Source organism: Salmo trutta, chromosome 10 (genome assembly GCF_901001165.1).
Source record: "Salmo trutta chromosome 10, fSalTru1.1, whole genome shotgun sequence".
Taxonomy (NCBI): domain Eukaryota; kingdom Metazoa; phylum Chordata; class Actinopteri; order Salmoniformes; family Salmonidae; genus Salmo; species Salmo trutta.
The window spans coordinates 41,945,725-41,959,110 of NC_042966.1; the positions used below are offsets into that span (position 1 = coordinate 41,945,725).

At 46.7% G+C, this 13,386-nt stretch overlaps 1 pseudogene; it reads left to right on the top strand.

Annotated features, from left to right (window-relative positions):
* LOC115200900 (poly(ADP-ribose) glycohydrolase-like) overlaps positions 1-11,208 on the top strand; it is a 14,920-nt pseudogene extending 3,712 nt beyond the window's left edge.
* The last annotated feature ends 2,178 nt before the right edge of the window (positions 11,209-13,386 follow it).

The following is a 13,386-nucleotide window of genomic DNA, read 5'->3' on the forward strand; positions in this document are numbered from 1 at the left end:
ATGTACCACTAAACAGGATGTTGGACTACACTAACCAGGGGTGTGGGACTACACTAACCAGGGGTGTGGGACTACATAACCAGGGGTGTTGGACTGACTACACTAACCAGGGATGTGGGACTACACTAACCAGGGGTGTTGGACTGGAGGACAAACCAGGGACGTGGGACTACACTAACCAGGGGTGTTGGACTGGACTACACTAACCAGGGCGTGGGACACACAAACAGGGGTGTTGGACTGGACTACACTAACCAGGGAGTGGGACTAACTAACCAGGGACGTGGGACTACACTAACCAGGGACGTGGGACTACACTAACCAGGGACGTGGGACTACACCAGGGACGTGGGACTACACTAAACAGGGATGATGTGGGACTACACTAACCAGGGGTGTCGGAACACTACACTAAACAGGGACGTGGGACTACACAACTAGGGGTGTCGGACTACACTAAACAGGGACGTGGGACTACACTAACCAGGGGTGTGGGACTACACTAACCAGGGATGTGGGACTACACTAACAGGGTGTTGGACTGGACTACACTAACCAGGGATGTTGGACTGGACTACACTAACCAGGGATGTGGGATCTACACTAACCAGGGGTGTTGGACTGGACTACACTAACCAGGGACGTGGGATACACTATACCAGGGGTGTGGACGGACTACACTAACCAGGGGCGTGGGACTACACTAACCAGGGGTGTTGGACTGGACTACACTAACCAGGGACGTGGGACTACACTAACCAGGGACGGGGACTACACTAACCAGGGGCGTTGGACTACACTAACCAGGGACGTGGGACTACACTAACCAGGGACGTGGGAACTACACTAACCAGGGACGTGGGACTACACTAACCAGGGACGTGGGACTACACTAACCAGGGACGTGGGACTACACTAAATCAAATCAAATTTATTATATAGCCCTTCGTACATCAGCTGAAATCTCAAGTGCTGTACAGAAACCCAGCCTAAAACCCCAAACAGCAAGCAATGCATGTGAAAGAAGCACGGTGGCTGGGAAAACTCCCTAGGAAAAACTCCTGAGAAAGGCCAAAAACCTAGGAAGAAACCTAGAGAGGAAACCAGGCTATGAGGGGTGGCCAGTCCTTTTGGCGTGCCGGGTGGATATTATAACAGAACATGGTCAAGATGTTAAAATGTTCGTAAGACCAGCATGGTCAAATAATACTAATCATAGTAATTGCGAGGGTGCAACAAGCACGTCGGTGAACAGGTCAGGGTTCCGTAGCCGCAGGACGAACAGTTGAAACTGGAGCAGCAGCATGGCCAGGTGGACTGGGGACAGCAAGGAGTCATCATGCCAGGTAGTCCTGAGGCATGGTCTAGGGCTCGGTCCTCCGAGAGAAAGAAAGAAAGAGAGAATTAGAGAGAGCATATTTACATTCACACAGGACACCGGATAAGAAGAGAATACTCCAGATGTAACCGACCCTAGCCCCCCCGACACATAAACTACTGCAGCATAAATACTGGAGGCTGAGACAGGAGGGATCAGAAGACACTGTGGCCCCATCCGATGATACCCCCGGACAGGGCCAAACAGGCAGGATATAACCCCACCCACTTTGCCAAAGCACAGCCCCACCACACCCTAGAGGGATATCTACAACCACCACTTACCGTCCGAAGACAAGGCCGGATATAGCCCACAAGATGTCCGCCACGGCACAACCCAAGGGGGGGCGCCAAACCCAGACAGGAAGACCACGTCAGTGGCTCAACCTACTCAAGTGACGCACCCCTCCCATGGACGGCATGGAAGAAACACCAGTAAGTCAGTGACTCAAGCCCCTGTAAAAGGGTAGAGGGCCAGAGAATTCCCAGTCGGCGAAGAGGGGAACCGACAAGGCACAGAGACATGCAAGGGCCGGCTGTCGTTGCTCCAGCTTTCCGTTCCACCTTCACCCACTCCTAGCGGCCCAGACCTTATACTTAATTCATATGCACCCTACTGAAGAGATAAGTCTTCAGTTAAAGACTTAAAGGTTGAGACTGCAGTCTTGCCGTCTCTCCAACCATGGGTAGGGCAGGACCATTCCATAAAAATGAAGCTCTTTATAGCGCGAAGAAGCGCCTACCTCCAGCCGTCTTGCTCTAGAAATTCTAGGGACAATTAGGAGGCCTGCGTCTTGTGACCGTAGCGTACGGTAGGTATGTACGGCAGGACCAAATCGGAAAGATAGGTAGGAGCAAGCCCATGTAATGCTTTGTAGGTTAGCAGTAAAACCTTGAAATCAGCCCTTGCCTTAACAGGAAGCCAGTGTAGGGAGGCTAGCACTGGAGTAATATGATCAAATTTTTTGGTTCTAGTCAGGATCTCTAGCAGCCGTATTTAGCACTAACTGAAGTTTGTTTAGTGCTTTATCGGGTAGCCGGGAAAGTAGAGCATTGCAGTAGTCGAGCCTAGAAGTAACAAAAGCATGGATTGTGGGACTAAACAGGGATGTGGGACTACACTAACCAGGGGTGTCGGACTACACTAAACAGGGACGTGGGACTACACTAACCAGGGGTGTCGGACTACACTAAACAGGGACTTGGACTACACTAACCAGGGGTGTGGGACTACACTAACCAGGGATGTGGGACTACACTAACCAGGGGTGTTGGACTGGACTACACTAAACCAGGGATGTTGGACTGGACTACACTAACCAGGGATGTGGGATACACTAACCAGGGGTGTTGGACTGGTACACTAACCAGGGACGTGGGACTACACTAACCAGGGACGTGGGACTACACTAACCAGGACGTGGGACTACACATAACCAGGGATGTGGGACTACACTAACCAGGGGTGTGGGACTACACTAAACAGGGACGTGGGACTACACTAACCAGGACGTGGGACTACACTAACCAGGGACGTGGGACTACACTAACCAGGGGTGTGGACTACACTAACCAGGGGTGTGGGACTACACTAACCAGGGGTGTTGGACTGGACTACACTAACCAGGGACGTGGGACTACACTAACCAGGACGTGGGACTACACTAACCAGGGACGTGGGACTACATAACCAGGGATGTGGGACTACACTAACCAGGGGTGTGGGACTACACTAAACAGGGACGTGGGACTACACTAACCAGGGACGTGGGACTACACTAACCAGGGGTGTTGGACTACACTAACCAGGGGTGTGGGACTACACTAACCAGGGGTGTTGGACTGGACTACACTAACAGGGACGTGGGACTACACTAACCAGGGGTGTTGGACTGGACATACTAACCAGGGACGTGGGACTACACTAACCAGGGGTGTTGGACTGGACTACACTAACCAGGGACGTGGGACTAATAACCAGGGGTGTTGGACTGGACTACACTAACCAGGGACGTGGGACTACACTAACCAGGGATGTTGGACTGGACTACACTAACCAGGGGCGTGGGACTCACTAACAGGGGCGTTGGACTGGACTACACTAAACAGGGACTGGGACTACACTAACCAGGGACGTGGGACTACACTAACCAGGGAGTGGGACTACACTAACCAGGGAGGGGACTACACTAACCAGGGATGTGGGACTACACTAACCAGGGACGTGGGACTACACTAACCAGGGACATGGGACTACACTAACCAGGGATGTGGGACTACACCAACCAGGGATGTTGGACTACACTAACCAGGGACGTGGGACTACACTAACCAGGGGCGTGGGACTACACTAACCAGGGGTGTCGGACTGGACTACACTAACCAGGGATGTTGGACTACACTAAACAGGGACGTGGGACTACACTAACCAGGGGTGTTGGACTGGACTACACTAACCAGGGACGTGGGACTACACAACCAGGGGGTGTCGGACTACACTAAACAGGGACGTGGGACTACACTAACCAGGGACGTGGGACTACACTAACCGGGACGTGGGACTACACTAAACAGGGATGTGGGACTACACTAACCAGGGACGTGGGACTACACTAAACAGGGGTGTGGGACTACACTAACCAGGGACGTGGGACTACACTAACCAGGGACGTGGGACTACACTAACCAGGGACGTGGGACTACACTAACCAGGGACGTGGGACTACACTAACCAGGGACATGGGACTACACTAACCAGGGACGTGGGACTGTGCGAAGCGGCTATCAGAGGAGCAAAAGGCTTCCTTCTGGCTTTAGTGTAGTTCAATGAGATGTCATCGCATTACTACTGACTGGTACCCAGCCATGGTCTGATGACTTGACATTCTGTCACATCCGTATTGTCACATCAGCGTCGACCAACTGAGCACTCCATTTATTTGTCACCAGTGCAATTTACATGGTCCCACTTGTCTGAGAAATTTGGTTGCTCTTTTTTTTGTTTTGTTCTAAATCTTTCTTCCCTCCCTCGCTCCCCTCCCCCCCCTCCTCCCCTCCTCCTCCCTTCCCCCCCTCCTCCTCCTCCCTCCCCTCCTCCTCCCTTCCTCCCCCCTCCTCCTCCTCTCCTCCTCCCTCCTCCTCCTCCTCCCCCCTCCTCCTCCTCTCCTCCCTCCCTCCCCCCTCCTCCTCCTCTCCTCCCTCCCTCTCTCTCCTCCCTCCCCCCTCTCCTCCTCTCCTCCTCCCCTCCTCCTCCTCTCCTCCTCCTTTAGGCGTACTGTGGCTTTTCGCCCGGGGGAGAGCAGGATCTCTCTGCGGTTGCTACAGGAAACTGGGGCTGTGGTGTGTTTGGTGGAGATGCTAGGTTTAAAGGTAAGCTTGGGGGCAGCATTAACACTTCACTCAAAATGATGGTGATTTTACATTGTTAGTCATTTAGGAGGAACTCTTATCCACTTGTTGAGGTGGCCTGAACGTGCCTCTACTCATTTTGTGAGCCGGTACCATGTTCCGGCTCAAGTTAAGCACCGTTCTTATCCAGGGCAACTTGAATTTAACTAAAGAAGTAGGTTAAAAAAATTTTTTTTTAAACACAACCACATATCACAATACTTGCTATTAAAACCTTATTTAAAAAAAACACTTTTAAAGAATCCATGAATCCTTTAACGTTCTTCTGTACTGTTGAGTATAGGAGAGAGTATGATTAAACCTCTGGTGGACTGTACTGTGGAGTATAGGGAGAGTATGATTAAACCTCTGGTGGTCTGTACTGTGGAGTATAGGAGATGATTAAACCTCTAGTGGACTGTACTGTGGAGTATAGAGATGATTAAACCTCTAGTGGACTGTACTGTGGAGTATAGGAGATGATTAAACCTCTAGTGGACTGTACTGTGGAGTATAGGAGATGATTAAACCTCTAGTGGACTGTACTGTGGAGTATAGGAGATGATTAAACCACTAGTGGTCTGTACTGTGGAGTATAGGAGATGATTAAACCTCTAGTGAAAAGCCACGCTTTCAACAGGCCCTGATTGAGTCCCAAATGGTACCCTTTCCCTATAATATAGTGTACACCCAATGGGCCCCGGCCAAAAGTAGTGTACTAAATAGGGAATAGGGTGCCATTTGGGACGTATTGCTGTTAGTGTGAACTGGACCCCTCTCTCGTTAGCCTTGGCTGTGGAATACATGTATTTACTTAATGCCTATTTGTCTCCCGTCTTATTGATCAACTGACAACGTTATATTTTCATTAACAGTGGAATTGATCGCCTTCCCCAGCCCACCTATCCATTATAGACCTAGGGGCAATTCCACGTTAACGGATTTACGCTGAGACTCCCGATTTTTCACTTAGAATATATGCCAAACATAAACCATTGATTTCAAAGTTTAACAAACCATACAACTCTATGCACAAGGACTAACTTTAAATCATTTACACAGTCAAATGTTTTTTTATTAACATTTACTGGGAAAGCTGTGCAGATGCAAAGTTTGGTAACAGATTTACACTAACACTTAGCACCCAGTGGTGCTGTGAGACTAAACCACCGCTAACACTTAGCACCCAGTGGTGCTGTGAGACCAAACCACCGCTAACACTTAGCACCCAGTGGTGCTGTGAGACTAAACCACCGCTAACACTTAGCACCCAGTGGTGCTGTGAGACTAAACCACCGCTAACACTTAGCACCCAGTGGTGCTGTGAGACCAAACCACCGCTAACACTTAGCACCCAGTGGTGCTGTGAGACTAAACCACCGCTAACACTTAGCACCCAGTGGTGCTAGCTCCCTGTGGCTCAGTTGGTAGAGCATGGTGTTTACAACGCCAGCATGGTGTGTGCAACGCCAAAGGTTGTGGGTTCGATTCCCACGGGGGGCCAGTACAAAAAAATAAAAACATGAAATGTATGCATTCACTGGATAAGAGCGTCTGCTAAATGACTAAAATGTAAATGTAAAATGTGCTGTGAGACTAAATACACTAGCTGAAACCAGCTCCGAATGTAATGGCTGTGATGGGAGAAACCTGAGGATGGATCAACAACATTGTAGTTACTCCACAATACTAACCTAAATGACAGAGTGAAAAGAAGGAAGCCTGTACAGAATAAAATATATTCTGAACATGCATCTTGTTTGCACGAAAGTATAACTGCAAAAAAATGTGGCAAAGAAATTAACTTTATGTCCTGAATACAAGCGTTATGTTTGGGGCAAATCTAATACAACACATTATTGAGTACCACTCTTCATATTTTCCAGCATGGTGGTGACTGCATCATGTTATGGGTATGTTTGTCATTGACAAGGACTAGGGAGGGTGTTAGGATATAAAGAAACGAAGTAGAGCTAAGCACAGGTAAAATCGGAGAAGAAAACCTGGTCTGCTTTCCAACAGACAATGGGAGTGAAATTCACCTTTTCAGCTGGACAGTAACCTAAAACAGAAGGCCAAATATACACTGGAGTTGCTTACCAAAACGACATTGAATGTTACAGTTTTGACCTAAACTGGGTTTTTCTCGCTCAACAGTTTCCCATGTGTATGGTCAAGAATGGTCCACCACCCAAAGGACATCTAGCCAACTTGACACAACTGTGAGAAACATTGGAGTCAACATGGGCCAGCATCCCTGTGGAATGCTTTAACACCTTGTAGAGTCCATGTCCCGATGAAATGAGGCTGTTCTGAGGGGGAAAAGGAGGGAGGGGAAACTCTCAATGTTAGGAAGGTGTTCCTAATTTGGTATACAGTGCCTTCAGAAAGTATTCACATTTTGTTGTTACAGCCTGAATTCAACTTTTTATTTTAATTTTTTTTTATATATATTTTTAGTAGTTAGTTGATTAGCCTAGCATCAGTCCTAAACCTAACAAAATGCTTAAAGTCAAGGGGTGTGAATACTTTCTGAATGTACTGTATATATTGTTTATCAGCATGTATTCCAGTTAGTTAATTAGCCTAGCATCGGTCCGGAACCAGTTAATTAGCCTAACATCGGTCCTGAACCAGTTAGTTAATTAGCCTAGCATCGGTCCAGAACCAGTTAGTTAATTAGCCTAGCATTGGTCCAGAACCAGTTAGTTAATTAGCCTATCATCGGTCCGGAACCAGTTAGTTAATTAGCCTAGCATCGGTCCGGAACCAGTTAGTTAATTAGCCTAGCATCGGTCTGGAACCAGTTAGTTAATTAGCCTAGCATCGGTCCGGAACCAGTTAGTTAATTAGCCTAGCATCGGTACGGAACCAGTTAGTTAATTAGCCTAGCATTGGTCCGGAACCAGTTAGTTAATTAGCCTAGCATCGGTACGGAACCAGTTAGTTAATTAGCCTAGCATCGGTCTGGAACCAGTTAGTTAATTAGCCTAGCATCGGTCCGGAACCAGTTAGTTAATTAGCCTAGCATCGGTCCGGAACCAGTTAGTTAATTAGCCTAGCATCGGTCCGGAACCAGTTAGTTAATTAGCCTAGCATCGGTCCGGAACCAGTTAGTTAATTAGCCTAGCATCGGTCCGGAACCAGTTGGTTAATTAGCCTAGCATCGGTCCGGAACCAGTTAGTAATTAGCCTAGCATCGGTCCGGAACCAGTTAGTTAATTAGCCTAGCATCGGTCTGGAACCAGTTAGTTAATTAGCCTAGCATCGGTCTGGAACCAGTTAGTTAATTAGCCTAGCATCGGTCCGGAACCAGTTAGTTAATTAGCCTAGCATCGGTCCGGAACCAGTTAGTTAATTAGCCTAGCATCGGTCCGGAACCAGTCAGTTAATTAGCCTAGCATCGGTCCGGAACCAGTTAATGAATTAGCCTAGCATCGGTCCAGAACCAGTTAGTTAGTTAATTAGCCTAGCATCGGTCCAGAGCCAGTTAGTTAATTAGCCTAGCATCGGTCCGGAACCAGTTAATTAATTAGCCTAGCATCGGTCTGGAACCAGTTAGTTAATTAGCCTAGCATCGGTCCGGAACCAGTTAGTTAATTAGCCTAGCATCGGTCCGGAACCAGTTAGTTAATTAGCCTAGCATCGGTCCGGAACCAGTTAGTTAATTAGCCTAGCATCGGTCCGGAACCAGTTAATTAATTAGCCTAGCATCGGTCTGGAACCAGTTAGTTAATTAGCCTAGCATCGGTCCGGAACCAGTTAGTTAATTAGCCTAGCATCGGTCCGGAACCAGTTAGTTAATTAGCCTAGCATCGGTCCGGAACCAGTTAGTTAATTAGCCTAGCATCGGTCCGGAACCAGTTAATTAGCCTAACGTCGGTCCAGGTTTCTGAAGTCAACTGGCAGTTTTCTTACCCCGCTTTCTTCTTAATGACATGCCTTTGGGGAGAACAGACACTTAATATAGCCCAATGTTCCCCTCTGTTAACCTGGACTCTCTCTCTCGAATCCGTCCATCCATACTTTTAATTGTGGGATAAGTTGAAAGAGTGATGACAATGTGAAAAAGGAGGAAAGGAAAGTCTGAAAGGAGAATCTTCAGCCCCCACCGTTGCAGATGTTTATTCAGCAGTGTTCGTAGCTCGTTACTGTTGCCTCTCTCTGTCACGGTTGCTTTATTAATAAAGCAGACTTTATTTCCAGACTTAATGAAATATTCACAAGGTTCTGGGGCCAGAGCCTGCCTTCCCCTGCTCACATGGTGACTAAGTCTGGCTCCACAGTGGGGGACTGGGTATTCAGTCATTCTTCATTCATTCTGAGCCCTGGTGTGTGATGTTAGTTTAAATTGCGCTGGCTGAATCTGGTTGTGTTGTCGCTGTCTTCAGCATGTTTACTCTGATCCTTGTATCATGTCTTGTACTGTATCTGTAGAAAGTATCGGTCCTGTATAGACAGTCTTCTCTCTCTCCCCCCCTACATCTCCCCCACCCTCCAGCTCTGCTCCAGATTCTGGCAGCCTCTGAGGCGGGCCGAGACGTGGCCTATTTCACCTTTGGTGACAGCGCCCTGATGAAAGACGTCTACGAATGCACTACTTCCTCACACAGAGACACATCAGCGTCGGTAAGGCACACGCCATCTCCCTCTCCACACTACCATGTCCCTAACCCTCACACAATTGGCATGTCAGTGGCGTTAAGACATATCTTCATCTCTATGTATAGGCTACTCCAATGGCTCTCTCTCGCTCTCTACCAGGGCTGTTCAATTCCAGTCCTGGATGGCAGAAACACTTGTGGTTTTGTTTCTACCTGGAAGTTATTTGCACTCACCTGGGTCCCAGGTTTAGAAGGGGAGGATGAAAAACCAGAAGTGTTTTGGTCCTCCAGGACCGACAATGAATAGCCCTGCTCTATACTGTAATACTGAAATGGATTTGATTATTTAACACGCGTCCCCCTCTACTGTATTCCCCTGGCTCACACAGATCTCCCTCTACCATATCTACTGTATTCCCCTGGCTCACACCAGATCTCCCTCTACTGTATTCCCCTGGCTCACACCAGATCTCCCTCTACCATATCTACTGTATTCCCCTGGCTCACACCAGATCTCCCTCTACCATATCTACTGTATTCCCTGGCTCACACCAGATCTCCCTCTACCATATCTACTGTATTCCCCTGGCTCACACCAGATCTCCTCTACCATATCTACTGTATTCCCCTGGCTCACACCAGATCTCCCTCTACCATATCTACTGTATTCCCATGGCTCACACCAGATCTCCCTCTACCATATCTACGTATTCCCCTGGCTCACACCAGATCTCCTCTACCATATCTACTGTATTCCCCTGGCTCACACCAGATCTCTCTCTACCATATCTACTGTATTCCCCTGGCCACACCAGATCTCCCTCTACCATATCTACTGTATTCCCCTGGCTCACACCAGATCTCCTCTACCATATCTACTGTATTCCCCTGGCTCACACCAGATCTCCCTCTACCATATCTACTGTATTCCCCTGGCTCACACCAGATCTCCCTCTACCATATCTACTGTATTCCCTGGCTCACACCAGATCTCCTTACCATATACTGTATTCCCCTGGCTCACACCAGATCTCCCTCTACCATATCTACTGTATTCCCCTGGCTCACACCAGATCTCTCTCTACCATATCTACTGTATTCCCCTGGCTCACCCAGATCTCCCTCTACCATATCAACTGTATTCCCCTGGCTCACACCAGATCTCCCTCTACCATATCCTGTATTCCCCTGGCTCACACAGATCTCCCTCTACCATATCTACTGTATTCCCCTGGCTCACACCAGATCTCCCTCTACCATATCTACTGTATTCCCCTGGCTCACACCAGATCTCCCTTACCATATCTACTGTATTCCCCTGGCTCACACCAGATCTCCCTCTACCATATCTACTGTATTCCCTGGCTCACACCAGATCTCTCTCTACCTCTACTGTATTCCCCTGGCTCACACCAGATCTCCCTCTACCATATCTACTGTATTCCCCTGGCTCACACCAGATCTCCCTCTACCATAGTGTTCTATACATACAACACTGTCTGGTGTTCTACACATACAACACTGAAATGTATGCAGTATTTTGTATTGGTTATAGAATTATGTAATTTTGCTAAACAATTAGTTTTATTAAATCACAAACTGTAAAATCAATAGGAATTGCAATACCATTTGTCAATATTTGCCCTCTGCTAGATTCTCTGCTGTGGTTGTTTGTTGAATGAATGATGTATTTGACATCGTTTCTGTCTCATAGGGGCTCTATACAGTTTGCTGGGTCAGTACTACAGCTCAGTGTGTCAGGGCTGCTTCACACGCCGTCCCGACATCAGCCTCTACTCCTTCATCTACCAGGAGGTCAGCTCTGTCTCCCCCTAGACCAGAAACACACACGCAGGTCGTCTCCCCTAGAAGATCGTAGACGCCCCGTCACACAGGTCGTCTCCTCCTAGAAGACCGTAGACGCCCCCCCCCCCCCCCCCCCCCCCCCCCCCCCCCTCCTTGGACACCAACAAGCGCTCCATGTGCCCGCGAGAAGATTCCAGTGAAGTTTGTCTTGTCATTCTGCTACACACAGGATAGAGTTTCGATGTGTTGAGATTTGTGATTTGGAATGATAAAGCAAAGGCTGCACCATCTGTGAGTGTGTCATGTTTCCTTGGTTTTACCCCCCCCCCCACACCACACACACACACACCACACACACACATAAATCCAGGACTAAATTAATCAGTTGTCAGAAATTCAGTTGATGGAAAGAATGAATAGAGTCATTCTTAGAGAGGATAAAAAAAAAATAGGTTTTTGATTTGCTCATAGGGAATGATCTTCAGTCCTTGGCTAGTTACTCTGTTCTGCACTGGAGAGAAGCTGACTATGTGGGGATGATCACTTAAAGTGTGTGCTGTGATCATTTATTTTCTATTCAAATATTTCAGATTATCATGGTCTTAGCCGTGGGCCTCCATTAAGGGGATATATTACCATGGCCTTAGCCGTGGGCCTCCATTAAGGGTATATATTACCATGGTCTTAGCCGTGGGCCTCCATTAAGGGGATATATTACCATGGCCTTAGCCGTGGACCTCCATTAAGGGTATATTACCATGGCCTTAGCCGTGGGCCTCCATTAAGGGGATATATTATCATGGTCTTAGCCGTGGGCTTAAGTAGATATATTACCATGGCCTTAGCCGTGGGCCTCCATTAAGGGGATATATTACCATGTCCTTAGCCGTGGGCCTCCATTAAGTGGATATATTACCATGGCCTTAGCCGTGGGCCTCCATTAAGGGGATATATTATCATGGTCTTAGCCGTGGGCCTCCATTAAGGGTATATATTACCATGGCCTTAGCCGTGGGCCTCCATTAAGGGTATATATTACCATGGCCTTAGCCGTGGGCCTCCATTAAGGGGATATATTACCATGGTCTTAGCCGTGGGCCTCCATTAAGTGGATATATTACCATGGGTCTTAGCCGTGGGCTTAAGTGGATATATATTTGTATTCTTTTGTGCCACATACAGAAATAATGTGAACAAGTGTACTTAATGACACCCGTCCAATAATATAATTAGATTTTCAACTCTAAGTAGTAGTCTGACTGTAGGAAAAGTGATTATTAAGATAATGCTGTATGCCTCAACATCTTAAAACATTGAAAGTGAGAAATTGGTTTGAATTGTTTTGTGTGATTATGGATTTTTTGGGGGGGATAATAATAAAAAAAAGATGTAACTCATTTTTATCCGCATATTGTTTTTATTTTTAGTTTGTTATATGATCTAGGCACCAATATTGAATATAACATCTGCCTGCACTGTCTTTCATATATTCACAGAAACAATGGTGCAGGTTAAATTAAAACATACTTAACCTCAATGACTAATGGTGCAGATACAATTAAAACATACCTTAACCTCAATGACTAATGGTGCAGGTTAAATTAAAACATACCTTACCTCCACTGACTAATGGTGCAGGTAAATTAAAACATACTTTAACCTCAATGACTAATGGTGCAGGTTAAATTAAAAACATACCTTAACCTCAATGACTAATGGTGCAGGTTAAATTAAAACATACCTTTAACCTCAATGACTAATGTGCAGGTTAAATTAAAAACATACCTTAACCTCAATGACTAATGGTGCAGGTTAAATTAAAACATACCTTAACCTCAATGACTAATGGTGCAGGTTTAAATTAAAACATACCGTAACCTCAATGACTAATGGTGCAGGTTAAATTAAAAACATACCTTAACCTCAATGACTAATGGTGCAGGTTAAATTAAAACATACCTTAACCTCAATGACTAATGGTGCAGGTTAAATTAAAACATACCTTAACCTCAATGACTAATGGTGCAGTTAAATTAAAACATACCTTAACCTCAATGACTAATGGTGCAGGTTGAATTAAAAACATACTTTAACCCTCAATGACTAATGGTGCAAGTAAATTAAAACATACCTTAACCTCAATGACTAATGGTGCAGGTTAAATTAAAAACATACCTTAACCTCATGACTAATGGTTGCAGGTTAAATTAAA